The sequence below is a fragment of the Python bivittatus genome, unplaced genomic scaffold, assembly GCF_059951505.1.
Source record: "Python bivittatus isolate LINGU-HERP-01145 unplaced genomic scaffold, Pbiv_v1 ctg000200_np1212, whole genome shotgun sequence".
Classification (NCBI taxonomy): domain Eukaryota; kingdom Metazoa; phylum Chordata; class Lepidosauria; order Squamata; family Pythonidae; genus Python; species Python bivittatus.
Window position 1 is genome coordinate 20,182,669 of NW_028277040.1, and position 16,573 is coordinate 20,199,241.

Sequence of the window (16,573 nt, forward strand, 5' to 3'; positions counted from 1 at the left end):
CCCCCATCTCCCCCTCCCCATTGGGGGAGATGGGTGGCATACAAATTTAATAATTAATAAATAAATAAATAAATATAAATAAATAAATATAAATAAATATAAATAAATATAAATAAATAAATGTGGGCAGGTTTCCTCTTCCAGCATTTCTGCTCTCTGCCTGCATCACATCCCAGGTAGAGGGAATCCATCCGTGAATCGGGTTACTGTGGCAGACATGGGCTGGATCTAACATCATTCTGCAATCCTCCAACGTTGGGACTCTTGGCCCTGGGCTTTTTTGGAGTGGTTGGTCTTCCTCTCTTCCCATGCCCCGTTTGGGCATCTTGCCCATTAAAAAGAAGGCAAAATGAAGAAACATATGGGAAGATGGCCCACAATCATAAACAGGTGTTTACAAAATGTTTAACACTTACTGAACATCACCAAACCAATTCTAATTAACAGAGGTATAATTAGACACACAGAGAGAGAAACACCAAGGCAGAAATAGCTCCAGAGAGGAGACTGACAAGCTGCAGGATGGTATTGTATTTAGTTTTTCAGGGGGAAGTGAATGAAACTGGCAAATCATCTATAAAATATGTTCATCGGCCTCTTCCTAAACTGAATAGGAAAAGAATTCTGCTGACCTCTCTTCTACCTTGCTGGAAGCCCAGAGAGAAACTGATTTCAAAAATAGGGAGCAGATAGGTCTGATAGGAAGCAGTGCACTAGCAGAGAGGGCAAAGACTGGGAGAAAAATAGCTGCAGGGGAGGCTGGCTAAGCCTAAAGGAGACAGAGCATGTGCCTGCACCTCCCAGCACATCTCTAATCGTATCTGCAACAGGTCACCTGACCTCATGTCCACAGTGACAGGCGTGCCTTGGATTTTGCCCATATTGATGTTGTGCCATGACTATTTTTCTTTTCCCTATTTAGACAGGCCTTATGCTACCTTGAGAACCAGTGTTGTCTCTTGGTCACATGAATGAATCCCTTGCTGTCTCTAGCATATGAATTCAACAGCATCAGATTTTTAAAAAAAAATGTTTTTCCACCTTGATCCACCCAGTCCCACCAGAGTCTCAAGGTGTGTAAAATGCTTTGCCAGCTGTTATCATGGGAAGAAGGTTAGGTGACCTGCTGTGCTCATGACAGAGGTATGTTTGGGCCTGTTGGTAAGTGTGAACATGCCTATCCCTTTGGTCATGGCCAATCAGGCTGCTGCCATTCCTTTCCCAGCATTTGGCCTCTTAATGCTGGCTTTCCTGAGTTCCTTTTATACCCATCACCTTCCTTGCTATGTTTGAAACCAACTTCTCTCCAGGCTTTCAACAAGGTAGATGAACAGTGAACAGAACTCCACTGAGGCAGTGTTTGTGGAACTCATGTATGAACTGCAAGTTGTTTGATGCTTCTCAATTACATTTTAAAAATCTGTAGAAACTCATTTAGGTTCGGGAGCTAACTCTCCATGGGTTACTTCATGTGACATACTTTTAAATTTGCAGGATGACCAAATGGGTTACGGAAAGGTGGGGCAGGGGGGCAGATAAACCAACCTAAAAAAAAAAAAAAACTAACCAGAATCCCAAATTGAAGAATTGCACAACCACATTAGCTGTAGCCCAAAATTGTGTAACTGTGCAATAAATTCAGTCTGGCCTCATTAATTTTGCTGTGTGCCCATCAGGAGTTATTCTCCCACTGGCTGTATGGAAGAAAGGATGGTAGCAAAGCCAGATGAGAGAACCAATCAGACAGTCTATAAGGACCAGCATTATTGCACATCTGGACAAGTAATAGGGCAGGCAGAGGTCACAGATCCAGTCAAGGACAGATAGGGATGTTCTATTTGGGCATTAGGCCAAATGACCAGATATTGCAGATATTACATTTATTTTTGTGCACAAAAATAGAAGACTGTTTCAGTCATGGACTGAGGTGAGACAAGGCTGGCATCAGATGATCCAGTTGTCAGGGCAAGTGAAGAAAAGATCTTAGCCTAATCTGTGTCACAGGGTTGTTCTGAGAATCTTGGATGGATGGATGGATGGATGGATGGATGGAAGGAAGGAAGGAAGGAAGGAAGGAAGGAAGGAAGGGAGGAAGGAAGGAAGGAAGGAAGGAAGGAAGGATGGATTGAATGGAAGGAAGGAAGGAAGGAAGGAAGGAAGGAAGGAAGGAAGGAAGGAAGGAAGGAAGGAAGGAAGGAAGGATTGAATGGAAGGAAGGAGGGAAGGAAGGATTGAATGGAAGGAAGGAAGGATTGAATGGAAGGAAGGAAGGAAGGATGGATTGAACGGAAGGAAGGAAGGATTGAATGGAAGGATTGAATGGAAGGATTGAATGGAAGGAAGGAAGGAAGGAAGGATTGAATGGAAGGATTGAATGGAAGGAAGGAGGGAAGGAAGGATTGAATGGAAGGAAGGAAGGAAGGAAGGAAGGATTGAATGGAAGGAAGGAAGGAAGGAAGGAAGGATTGAATGGAAGGAAGGAAGGATTGAAAGGAAGGAAGGAAGGAAGGAAGGAAGGAAGGAAGGAAGGAAGGAAGGAAGGAAGGAAGGAAGGAAGGAAGGGAAGTTTCTTCCAATTGCACAGAATCCGATTCAGAAGCTTCCTTTGGCAGGCATGATGAAAGGAGACAGATCACAAGGAGGGGTGTTTTGCACAAGGTTTATACTGAACAAAACCACACTTGCATTGATTGGATCATGGTTTAAACAGCATCATCAATGGCCTGTTTATTTCTCAAAACTTCAAGGCCTAAGGAGAGGGATCAGATCCTTTGTAGTAATCCACACAATCCAGGATAAATGCCTCCCATGGAAATTGCAGGCAGCTTAATACTCCAAAATCACACAGGGAGGAAATAAAGCAAATGAGCTAAGGAGCAGATGATGTGGCTTTTCATTAATGTGGTCAGGGATACATCATTAGGAAGAGGAAGCGGAATGTTCTCAGGTGAAAAATGGGAGGTTTTTTGTTTTGTTTTTTTAATGGCCCTGTTCAAAGCAGATCTGGCAATTGGAAGGCCTTCACAAGAAGGTAAAGACATGGGAGAGAGCTGTTCCATTGGGGAAGCAGAATAAGAGCCAACACATGCATAGTCCTTTGATCAAGAGACTAAGTCAAAATCAAGTTCATAAACTGATATCCCAAACAGATTTGTGGGAAAGCAAAATCTAGAAAGAGAAAACATAGGGCCTCCTTTTTTCCTGAGGAAGGGAAGCACCTTTCCCACCATGGGGGCCTCAAGATTTTTGGACTACAACTCCACCACTCCCAGAAAATGTGATCAACGTTCATCTGGGGGAGCCTTACTCAAATGTATCTGGAGAACACCATGTTAAGGGGGGCTGTAACATTTTCTTGGGAAAAAGTCCAGTTGTTTCCTGTGTTCCATGCTTTTGGATCTCCCCCTACTGGGAAATCTGTTGATCATCCTGCTCGAGACTGAAGTGAAGTGAAGACATCAAATGTCTTCATATTTAAATTTGTACTATTCTTTTTTATAACCTCACCCACCCACCCACCTACCTTTAAAATGTTCATGCTATCTTAGATGAATACCCATTTACCACATACTCTGAGGCTCCTTTGAAATACAAAGACTCACCAGAGTAAAGTTCAATTTCTGTGAATCCATGGATCCATGTGGTTTTCTTGGCAATGTCACAGAAGTGGTGGCCGTTGCCTTCTTCCAGGAACTTTTTTCAGCTTGCCAGTCTAGCCTGAATGTTCTGGTGGTTTCCTATTTAAGGATTACTAATGTCCAATCCTGCTGAAGTTGTGTTTCTTTTCCCCTGATCTACCCTATTTTTAAGGAGTAAATACAAACTAACCCACCAATATTTATTTCTTAGGACCTTCCCTACAACTGTGATGAATTGGAACAAAGTTTTATTGGGCTCCATGAGGTTGCCTTGACCAAATGTTCATCCTTGATCAAAGGCATGAAATATGTAATGGGCTATTGTACTCAATTACATTCTATTAGAAAAAGCCTACTAAGTGTTCAGTTTTATTAAGCTCTTTGTCATTCCAAGAACTAGAAATTAGCTCCTGGAGGAACTGCCAGACCACTCATACTTGACACAGATATTTGTTCCTTTTGCTCAGCAAAATTGAAATCTGGAAATTCTTGAAGGCACCAGACTGAAGAAGGCTTGTCTTTGGTTCTATCCATAGCATTATGCTTCTTGCCTTGTGCTGCCCAGCAATCTTCCTCCAGCCTCATGCTCCAGATGTGTTGCACAACATGTTCTATAGTCACTGACTAGCAGTAGATGATTAGAGTTCAGCCCAACTCATGTAGAAGATAACCAACTTTGAGAAAATGATCCAGAAGGAATTTTTCCATCATATGTAATCAGAGATAACAAAACACTGATCACAATATTTTCATTTGGCTATCAAAAAGATATGTACAGCTTTCTTAGACCCCAGACAAATCAGTAGATAAAATGGGATCTGTTTGTACATCTCTAGGCAATTTGTTACACCCAGTTTGGTCTAGCAGTTAAGGCACCAGGCTGGAAACCAGGGGACTGTGAATTCTAGTCCTGGCTTAGGCACAAGGCCAGCTGGGTGGCCTTGGACCAGTCATTCTCTCTCAGACCTAGGAAGCAGGCAATAGTAAACCACTTCTGAAATCTTGACAAGAAAACTGCAAGGAGTAGTCCAGGTATTCCCAGGTGTCAATACTGACTTGAAGGCACAAAAAAAAAAAAAAAGTGATTTGTAAGAGATCAGCAAAAACACCAGGAGATTACCAAAATGCCAATAGTTTAGCAATTTTATGGTTAATACTAAAATCCTAGATAAACTCAGATGCAAATGCATATTTTTGCATGGAGATAATCAAGTAAACGTTTACCTTTGTTTTCTTATACTTGTTTGATATCTCAACATTCTAGAAAAAGAATAAAAATTAGATCATGCAAGCCCAAACACTGTGTTTCCCTGATCTGAATGAATCAGTGGGCTGTATGATTTTAGATACAGTATTCTGAAGACATATGGAAAACCTGATGTGGATGGAGATTAGAGGTTTGTTAGGAGGGCAGTGAACTATCCATCTCACCTGTGACAGTTATTTAGGTAGCAAAAGGGAAGTGGTGTCATGAGAGGATGGCGAAGTAGTGGCGAAGTTCAAGCTAGGACAAGTACTTGTGTCTTGACAGTGGAAGATGAACCTTGAAAAAGTCAGATGAATGGAACTGGGGCAGAACGACAGACAGGAAGGAGGGAAAGTTAGGCCAGCAATTTGCTTTTATCACCTTCTTTTGTGCAGGTTCTGCTCCACCGCCCCAGGGATGATTATGGCAATGTGGAAAGACAAGCAGTTTTAAGAAGAAAAGCTGCTATTTCCAATCAAAGGGACAACATCAAAGTTCAGGCAGATCACGATCCCCAAGGACCACTTGTTTGCCATGATACGAAAGGATACTCATCTATACAGCCACATAAACAGGCTGTATTTGAGGATGGAGAATGCTGGCTGAGAGTAGTTTAAATGGTACTGATCTAACTGAGATCTGGAAATACAGTATGATTAGGATTCATTGTGGTGGTGGTGAGACCATGGGTGACACCCCTTTTGTCTGAAAGAATCTGTCTGAAGCCCATGCATATTTGTACATGGTCAAAAAAGGGGTTGGATATAAATCTAGCTACACCATTCTCATCACTTGTTATTGAAAGCCAGTTTGGTGTAGCAGTGAAGGTGCTGGCCTAGAAACCAGGAGACTGTGAGTTATAGGCCTCCCTTAGGCATGAAAGCCACTGGGCAACTTTGGGCCGGTCCCTCTCTCAGCCCAACCCACGTCACAGGGTTGTTGTTATGGGGAAAATAGAAGGCTGGAGTGTGAAGTATGTTTTCCGTCTTGAGTTTTATATATATATATATATATATATATATATATATATATATATATATATATATATATATATATATATATATATATATATACACACACACACACACACATATATATATATATATAAATGGCAGGATCATCATCATCTCCTCCACATGTGTTAGATAACAATTCCCATTAATCCAGCCAAGTTTATGCAATGGGGTGGGGTACCCTGGTTGGGGATGGTGGGAATTGAAGTCCAATGCACCTTTAGGGTACCAGGTTGAGAAGGCTGTTAATATGGCTGGCTTGGGTGTAATTACGCAAGAGCCACATTCAGTCCCATGGGATTTGCTTTTATAGGAACCTTCAGAATGTTTTGATTGACAAACAGTTATGTAACTCCACAATGAGTCTGATATACTTCCTTGGCAGATTGGTTTAGGATCTTAACCCAGAGAAATTGAAAGATCCATGCATTCAAGTTTACTCAGAAGCAAGTGCTATTGGGATTCATTCTCCTGGTTCCCAAGTCTTGGAGCCCAACCCTACACATGTTTCCTTGGAGATAAAAGTTTTCCTGGCTATGTTCAGTAGCATTGGATCCAATGACCAGCATTAAACCATGGCTTGCTTAATAATTTATTGAATAAGCCACAATTGACTGAGTTCATACAACATGTGAAGTCACAGACACTGATACAGAAACCACAATTCTTGGGTTCATATAACATGCTAAACCAGAAACAAACCAAGCATATTATCATTTATCACCATGAGTGAACCCATCCCTAGACATACAGCCAGAGCCTATGTCTGACTGTCAGTAAGTCTCAGAGTTCCACAGGCCTTACTTCCAAGTAAGTGTGGATAAGATTGCTACCTTATATCCCTAGATGGGGGCCAACCCATATAAACTGGACTGAAACCAGTTCACCTGCTTCACTTTCTCCCTTTTTTGGAAAGAAATCCTGGAGCTGGAGCTCTTTGAGAAGACTGAGAACGCGGACTCTCAGATAAAACTACGACTCCCAGGATTCCCAGGTCCCCCGATTGTTTTCAAAACGTAGTTTAAGCATGAAGCTGCAGTGGCTAAATAAAAATGCCACCTTCATCAAGTCCCCTCGTTGGCTCTCTAGCGGCCTTTGCTCTCCATGACGGATAGGATATTTGGGGAGATGTCCGCTCCCCATCTCTTTCGAGGGCCTAAAGAGGGCCGTTTCCACGGCCGGCTGCGCAGCGCGGCGGCGGCGGCGGCGGCGGCGGCGGTCAGCGGGATCCTGTGACTGTGTCAAGCCAGGCCACCGCGGCTCTTGTTCTCCCGGGCCGAGGTCAGGGCTTCAGACCCAGGCGCTGCAGGCTTGTCCTATAGCGCCTTCTCCTGGACAAGAGGAGGGACTCCTAGAGTAAAAGGCCGGCGGGGGGGAGGTCTCCTTGTGCCCGGTTGCCAGTTCACGGGGAGGAGGGGCGGAGAGAAAACTGGCAACTGTTCGCGGCGAAGAATCCCTTCGGGGAAATAATTAGGAGTCCGGGAAGGAAACGGCGTTCCCGTCTAGGGTTTTCCTACTCAAACCTGAATAACAGTTCAACCGCAGGGAAAACTTATCCCTAGAGAAGTTTCCGGGCAGGGCGAGAAATTACAGAGCATCGCATGGTGGAGAAAACCAAGTTGGTGGCATCTTAAAAACGAACAATCCTTAGCGTGGCAGCGTGCGTGCCATGCTCCCCTTGCATTTGAGGAAGGGGCTGAATGCTTATGTCACGAGCATGTTCGGCTGCCCCCAGGCTCTCTATCACGATACGGTCCCCTCCGAAGCAGGAAGGGTGCCCTCTTGAGCTCCGCCGCGAAAGCGCCTCCGCGGGGCAGCAGCCTCAAACTTCAAGGGCAGTGTTGCTCTTTCATTCAAAAAGGGCGTCTGCGCAATGTTGAACAAGGGTCCGCAAGTGAAGAGGGGTGACTGTTTACTCGGTACCCGGAGGAGTCGCCCCTTCCCCTCTGGACTTGCTTCGCCCAGCAGAGGTCGAGCAGGAAACGCGGAGCTGAGCTGTTTGTTCCCCGGGGCGGGATTGCCAAGGCGGAGGAAAAGCCGCCGCGATTGTTTAAGAGACTGCAAAGGGGAAGCTGAAGGCATGCACGGGGGTCGAGGTTGGAGGAGCCGGAGCAGGAGAAAGCAAACCGGCACAATAAAAGGCACATGACCCAGTCAAGAGGAAGGGCCAGTCTAGGTTGGCCCCCTTTCCAAGGCACGTCAACGAGCCTCTCGCTTTTTGTGGGGCAGTCAGGGCAAGACATCAAATTCTGGCCTTCGCCGATGTCCTCCCTGGGACATCCATTTTATCCACCCGCCTTTCATTCAAATTGCGCAAAGTCACACGCAGCTCTCTTGTTATGCCTTTTGCTTTGTTCTCATAACAAGGGATCGTGGGATTGAGGAGACATGCGAACTGGCCCTTCACGACTGAATAGGGATTTGAATCTGGGTCTCCCGAGCTGGCCAGCGCCAGCCACAGGGTGTTCTCTGCACCGTTGTACAAGGGAAGCGAAAGCTTGTCGCTTAGCCAATTTGAGGCAGATCGAAGCAGAGGGATAGATTTCTTTTTTAAAACACCAAAGTGAATGATCAACAAATCCTGGAAGCCTTTCTGGTTCCAGTGCATCTAGCTATTGGCGCCAGTTTGGTACCTGTTCCCGTTTCATTCCCATAAATGTCTAAAGCCTTGCCTAACTACAAGGGAGAGCTGTAGTGATAAACTCACCTGCCCCCGGGGCCACTACAATAAGAAAAAGGAACCAATGGTCTGCCGCATCTTGCTGAACTGCAGTTCCCAGCATCCCCCACAATTAGCAGCGCTAGCTCGGGTTGCTGGGAATTGTGGTTCAACAGCAGCTAGAGGGCCACAGGTTTCCCCACCCTGCTGGGCAACCCCGCGAGAGACTGCAGACAGTCTGTGTTCTGAATCCCATCCTCATAATTTCCAGGATTCTGTTAGGAAGCTTTGAAATGCGGCGGTATAATGTTATTCCAGGTGATTATTTTGCCCCTTACAATCTCAGCACTCATTTCGGAGGGGACGGCTTCTGTTAATTCGCTTCCTAGATGCCTTGACCATTCAAGAAATTAACCTTGCCTTGAACAGTTGGCTTCACACATTGCGCTAAGCTATAACCAGGTGTTTGGCTTTATGTGAATTGTGTGCGAACAAAGCCATAATGATCAAGATGTCTAAACCACGGTTTATGGTTTAATTGTGTTTTGTGAACCAGCCCGCAGGGTTCGTTAAACCGCAGCTAAAGCAAACATCAGCGAAAAGCAAGGTGTGAACCTATCCAAAAATGTGTAACACAGCAGACCACTGAGAAGCAACAAAGCGTTTCCTAGGAAAGAAAGTGCCAGCGTTAATTACAAAAAGCTGAGCCGCAGCGTCCGATTTCTTCTCAAAACCATCCTGCTTTTCCTTCAGTCCTGCCCCCCAAGTTAGGAACACGAACGTCCTCCAATTCACATTTGTTTTATTGTGGGTAGTTTGCCCCCGTGCTGCTTCCTCTTTAGAAGATATGGAAAGAGAAAATACCCCCTTCCTATCCCAATTATAAGTACCAATTTGATTATAGCTCCTGGTTAGGAAGGGACCAGTTTTCACAAATGCAAAGCGTCTTAATGTTCTCTTATTATCTCTGGGTGGGTGTATTTCTCTGTCTTGTACCCCATCGACCAAATGAAGCGTTTATGGCGACTCCTCCCCCCCCCTTCACTTCCTGTTTTTTAGCTCTAACACTCGCTGTAGCTGCATTCAGTGCCGCAATGCAGTAGAGCTGTAAATACCTTTAACAGCTGCCTGCCAACCAAGGAGTGAAATACTGTCTTTGTTCCGAATCTCTCTCCCACCCCCCCATCCCAGCTCCAGGACCTCATAAAACAGTCCACCAGAAATACATTTCTCTGGGAAATCACACAAACACAAAACAGTTCAATAAGAAGCCATGGAATGAAGGAAGGAAGGAAGGAAGGAAGGAAGGAAGGAAGGAAGGAAGGAAGGAAGGAAGGAAGGAAGGAAGGAATGAGTGTGTGTGTGTGTGTGTGTGTACATATATACATATACATGCACACACACACACACACACATTCATATTGCAGAGCTATGATTAATACATACATAACTAGTGGGTTAAGTGCTATTTTTCCCCTCCTTGCCTCACATACAAAACATCTGCAACCATATGATCAACAAGAATGGGTAGTTTTCTGCCATACAAATACCCATTACACAAACCCTTGCTGTGGCTCCTCTTCTCCCCATTTTTCATCTTTTAATTTTAGGCAGCTGATGAAACTTTCTTTGCTTGATTAGTAAGGCTTGGCTCTGATAATACATTAATATTTTCTTTGAAAAATGAATAGAGCTTGATAGTACTAGACCCTAAGAGATACATTTGCACAACATTAAGCCATTTCTTAATGGAGCTTAAAATCAGAAGGAGTCTGATAGCACCTTTTCCAACTAACAAATGTTATTAAACCACATAAGCTTTTGTGAAGAAGCAAGATATCTCAAAGATGCTTGCTGCCTACTGTAAAAAAAAAAAGGAAAAGGAAAAGGAAAAGATTGGCCTGAAACCAATGGAATTTCTTCGAATGAATGGGCATGTCCAGAAGCAGGAATTTGACTCAGAATCTTATCAACTATTAATTAGTTCATATTAGCCCCATATAGTCTCTTTCCATCCCCTAAATTTAGATAGGGAAGAAGAATTACTTTTATCCGAATACTTCATCTTAATTGGGTTACGGATTGTTGAGCAACCCCACTGTGATAGGGATGAGAACAATAAGATTTCATGAATTAAATCCCAATCACCTCTAAGGTACATATTGTGTCATCAATGAAGCTATACTAAACTTAGTTCTAATGACTAGTTATGGGGGAGGAGAGATGTTGTATAGCAGAAGAAAAAGTGGGCGGACTTCTCTAACCACAGATGAATATTATTGTTTGAAATGCTTTGCCAGTTTCTGATATAAATGGGAGCCATTAAGATGTACAGTAAACATACAGTCACCTTGCAGTTTGGACTAGAGTTTGTAATGATGTTTTATTCTTCCATCTAGAATGGTTGCTAATAATTAGAAAGTAGTGTTCGCAGAAATGATTAAAAATATGGGTTCAACTGAGTACACATTTCCTTTCAAAAATCCAAGAGAAAGACAAAATTAAGCACTTCGTATTTTTCAGCTTAAATTGCAAATGTATTAAAGAGAGGAAAGATATTCCTATCTCTCTACTTGGTTATTGGACCATTAAATATTTTATAATATAGTATTTTTATATGGAAGTAAAGCTCTGAAACAAAATTGATTTAGAAATAATATAATTCTACCTATTACACTATGCACATTTGTTTTTCAATGAGATAATAAACAACAGACTTTGGGGGAACTGTATTCATTTTATTTATGAATATATAGAAAAGCAAAACATTTTTCCTTATCCAGGCAATAATGCAGAATCTATTGTACACTGCAAAAAATGAAGATTTAAAAAGTAAGAGACAACAACATTATAGGGCAAATACAATATATTGTCTGCAATCTCACCTATATTTATTTAGCAATAAGCCTCCTTGAAATAATGTACTTATTCCTAACAGGGGTATGGCTGAAAAAAAATGCATTCTGCCTATTATTATGAAAATGAACACAACAGATCCTCGGATCATCCCAATACATACACACACACACACACACACACACACACACAAACACAAAGAGTTCATTCAGTTAGGCATAAGCTGTACAACACATTAATAATGTCTGAATTCTAAATGTGTGTGCTCCATCTTCTAGACTACCATAATGTACATAATTCATACCTGTGCCATTTTCCTCACTGCACTGTACCATTGAAATCTATTTAGATTTTAAATGCGTTAGGGCAGAGCACAATCACAACACTGCACACTATAGAACAGTTTGATGGCTCTGCTTAAACACACACACGCACGCACGCACGCATGAGCAAACAAACAAAGAGCCAAGATCCGACTTTTAAAAATGGCCAGGAATCCCAGCATGGGAACACTGTCTGGAGAGAATCCCATTAACACTCCCTAACCCACCCACCGTCCTCCAAAGCAACCAGAAGTTTAACGCGAACCTGGGCTGTCGCTGTCTGCCCCGCGAGGGAAGGTAGGGTCGGGTTGTCCAGACATCTCGGCGCGGCTAGTCCGATCGAAAAGGGACGGTTAGCCAGCCGGTGGGATTCCTGCACCTTAACCTGCCAGAGGACCTCTCTGCAGTCACCCTGCAGCAAACCTGGGTGCAAGCCGCACCTCAGGTTTGCGCCTTCTTAGGGACCCGGATGAGGCAGGGAGGGAGGGAGAGAGAGAGGGAGGGAGGGAAGAAGAGCCACCTGTTGCTCATCAGACTCTTGCCGCTGGAATTCTGTGAGTAGCAGACCAAACATTAAGGGGGGGGGGAGGCGGGAGGCGTGTTCCAAAATAGTGAAAAGGGTGTGTGTGTGTGTGGAAGAGAGGAAGCCGCTCTAGAGGAGGCAGAGTCGGGAATTCAGTGAGGGGTTTTTTGCTGGAATCCTTCTCCTACTCACCCCACTCCCCAGAGCTGCTGAAGCCCCGTTGGGGAGCGGCTCAGGTGAGTCTGAAGGGCAGGGGAGCCTCCGTAGGCAGACAGGTGGCACAAAAGGCGGCGGGGCGCTTCCTCACCGCTCCCTTTCTCCCCCCACTCTGGGAGTGCCCTGCTATTACTATTACCCCGGCCGGGCGAAGGGTGGGCGCTTGTCCTCCCAGACTCCCCTCGCCACTTTCTTTTATGACTTCTGGAGTGGCGTCTCCGGCGTCGAAGCGAAAGGGAAGTCCCCGCGGCGGGAGTCAGAAATGAAAACGAAAGGACTTCCTTACCCGTTCGCTGCCACCGCAGAGCGGCGAGGAATCCGGGCGCATCCCTGTAATCCATTGCGAGGCGCCCTCGGTAGGAATCCGAGTCCAGTTATAACCTGAAGAGCGGCAGGCAGGCAGGCAGGCAGACAGGTAGGGCGTGAAGGAAAGGGAGCTCTGTGGCCAGGGATAAACAAGCTGCCCCGCTGGCTAGGCTCGCCCCCCCGCCGCCGCCGCCGCCGCCGTTCCCCGCCCACCCGTCTTGCCCGCACTCCGCTCCTCGTAAGGGCTGGAAAAGGCGAGGAGAGCGGGACTACTGGGGGAGCGTGGGGACGCCGGCTTGTAAAACCCTCGCTGGCTCTGCCGGACCGCCGAGCCTAGCCAGCCGGAATGCGCCTCATCGGAGACAAAGGTTGGAAAAAGAGGGGCTGAGGCGCTGGGAAAGGAGAATGCAGGGGTGAAATTCGCCAGGGAAATCAGGCGGGGGGGAGAGGGGAGGGGGGAGTGGGCCCGGAGAGCCAGCAGCGCTCGCACATGACCAGGCGCAGCCAATGACGTGCCCAAGTCGGTCATTAAAGGTCTATTACCAAGCTGTAAATTTTCTTCAAACAAAAAGGAATTTACTGCAATTCCTTGCGGATTTTTTTTTTAACTCAGGCCGCTACAGCTGCCCCCCCGCCCCAACTCGGGTGTGTGTTTTCCGCTTTCTCTCTCTCTCTGCCTCTCTCCCCTGCCCCGCCATTGCGCTTTCCTGCTCCCAGCTTCCTCAGAACCGTGTCCAAGGCCTGAGAGAGTCTACCGAGTGGGACTGAATTACGCAGTTAGAAAGAGGGAGGTGGGAGGGAGGTCCGTAGAGCCAAGACTGCAGAGGAGAGTCTCCTTCGATGCTGGATCTTCTCATCCAGGCCCAGCGTCACGTCCCTGGCTTGTGTTCGAGACGAGGCAGTCTTCCTGTCTCCTTGCAGAAGGACCACCCGGCCGCCCTCCGTGGCTGAGCGGTTGTAGCAGGCCCATCAAGGCAGGAAGCCAGCTCACTTGGTTCTAACCCTTTCTTGTCCCCTCTTCCAGAGGCGGGAGGTCTTTCACATCAAAAACTTGGGCATACTGTATCTATTTGTATCTATCATCTCTCTCTCTCTCTCTCCCTATTTTTCTCTCTCTCTCTCTCTTAATTTGGAGTATTGGAAATTGCTGTTAAGGCAGGAGCAGGTCTCCATGGGGAGAAACGGCTGCTTCTATCCGGTTGGTGCCTATCATTTCCCTAACAACTTTTGCTGGCGTAGCAAATAAAAATCACAGGCTCTCATGAGTGTCTTTCTGGTTGCAGAAAATGGCTTTCTCGAAGTTTTCCAGGCCGTACAGATAGGCCTTGCAGGGATCCAGTAGCCTTGCAGCATGGAGAAGGTGTGGGACTCCAGAGAAGGAAGAATACACCAAGAATTGCCAAAAAAAGAGAGAAAGGGAAATCATCACCTCAAAGGTGCAATGGACTTCTCCCAAATGTTTAAGTTGTGGCCTTCCAAATCTCAGCTGAACCTGAATTTATGGCCCACTACAGCGACTTATTCCTCTATTCCTCTTTCTTATGGTACTAGCCATTCTAAATCCCCCCTCCTCCTCCTCTTTCTTCACCGCTATTGCCTAAATCCTATTGAACTATGCACTATTTACCATGGAGTAAAATGAAACTGTTGGCAATTGTTGACATTTTGCGGTTGGCATATGATTCTTGTCAAAAAGAAAAAACAAAACAGCCTATCTTAATTGGTTGTTGGAAATCAGCTGTTTTTTATGTGGACCTTAAGTAGGACTGAAATCGAAAAGGCGTTCTTCTAATGAAGATATTAAGTAAAGTGAAGAAAAACATTATTTTTATTGTCCTAGATCCAGAAAAGCAAACCAGCGAAGATTGCTCTGCTAAATGTTTTTGTCTCTTGCTGTAAATCCATTGTAACCTTTAATACTCTGTGTGTATGTGTGTGTGGTTGTATGAACTAAATATTTATGGGTCATATTGTGGGGTCCTGGCGGGTTCATGCTTGCTTGGGTTTTGCTCCCAAATCAGTAATACAAATAGACTCAATTTCAATGTTTGAAATGCAGATATTTGTGTCACCTTGAAGGACTGTACACTCACTGCTTCCAAAATGGCGGCTGCCTTCAAAGAAAGGACAGATTCGAGGGCGGTGTTGCCTCTGATGCCAATTTTTAAAATTGCCCTGAAGAGGAAGCACAGCTTTGGAGGTGATTCTACTGACTGCTTTAGAAAAGAACACCTATAATTAGCAGAAGAACAGCAAAGAATAGGACTCACCTTGTTCAAAAGCACATTAGTTTAATTTTGGAACTGGCGTTGGATAAATGTGGAGTACCCTCTTTGTTCTACTTGGAAAGATGGTCTGTTTTGAGACACTCAAAATGGCTTCTCCTTCAGTTAAGATGCTGTCCATTATGTGAAAGCTACAAAATCCAACACATACGTCCGCCCCAATACCACTGATTCTATAAAACTCAAGACAATTCTGCCTGCGTGCATGCATACATTCACCTGGAAGTAAGTTCCACTTAACCTTTTGGGACTTAACTTCTGAGTAAGCTATTTGGCCTGCATTGCAATGTTCAGCTAAATCTGTTCACCACTAAGATATTTCATCACTATTTTATTATTATTGATTTTTTAGATTTAAAATAGACACCCACTCCAGTGAACTCTGGGCAGCTTACAAAATATAATACTAAATTAGAACAATCAAAAACATTTCCTACAGATCGTTCATTGTTTAGTGTGTACACTTAGAACAAATGCACTCTCTCCTTTGCCAGATTCTGGGGCTGCTCCCCTAGACTTAAACCTGCATAAGTTAAAAGCAGAATGACCAGCAAGGCGTTTTGCCGCATTTATGCAAATTCCTGCGCCAAATCGTCTGCTTTGCAGTTTTTGCCGCAGCCCCTCCACGTGGATGGTGGATGAGCTCCCAGCCTGCTACTGTGATGCTGGAAACACAGGGCGGGCGGGGGGGGGGGGGGTTCAGAGAGGGAGGGGCCCCTTTGGAACCAGGAAAGAGCCTAGCTAGGCTAGTCGATCCGTGGCCCAGCAGATGGACCACACAGCACAGAACTGTGCGGGTGTGCAACATTATTTTAAGCCCAAACTAGTTTTTTTTTTTAAAGAAAAGGGAATGACTGATACATGTTAAGAAAAAGCAGCTCTCCGCTTTCTATTACTTCCTTGCCAAAGACTTCTGCTGCTTCTGGCTCCACTAACTGAAGGAAGAATGGGAGGGAGACTGCCTTCAGTCTGCTTCAAGGAGTTCAATCTGAAAAGATGATGATCCATGAGTCCAACCTATATTAAGCAATAACAACCAGCATGGTCAGCCAAAATCAGGAGGGTGTTGTTCCTGCTAACTTATCTTCCAGGGAAATCCATATCTCTGTGGGGTTAAATTGGACAGATTGATGTATATTAATTATATGAATGTGCCTAATAATAGTCCCGATACTTTGCCCTGACAAGAGGCTCTGAAGTGGCAGAAATGGTGACTTGGGTGGTGCACAGGCCAATAACCCTCAGGTTTTAAGTTTTAAAAATGCTCCTAAGTATAGCATATCAGAAAGGTTGCCAGAGATTGTTCTTTGCCCTCCTTTACCATTTTGGAGGACTTCTGACCTCTGTGGGAAGGAGAAGGAGAAGAAAATATGGCAATTTTTAGTTTCTTAGCAGTGGAACAAGAACAATTCCTATCTGGCTCATGTGTTCTTGGTTTCAAAGGGATGTAACTTGAACTCATTGTATGAGGTGCTGCTCTCTATGTACAGGCCACTTCGTAAGCCTAC

The 16,573-nt window shown here is 44.9% G+C and overlaps 1 protein-coding gene across 1 annotated transcript in view; it reads right to left on the minus strand.

The window, feature by feature from the left end:
- HOXD3 (homeobox D3) overlaps positions 1-12,908 on the minus strand; it is a 51,256-nt gene extending 38,348 nt beyond the window's left edge. Inside the window, exon 1 of the mRNA XM_088135773.1 lies at positions 12,761-12,908. The gene's annotated coding sequence lies outside the window, so the exon portion shown is untranslated. The remainder of the gene's footprint in view (positions 1-12,760) is intronic.
- Positions 12,909-16,573: the final 3,665 nt, after the last annotated feature.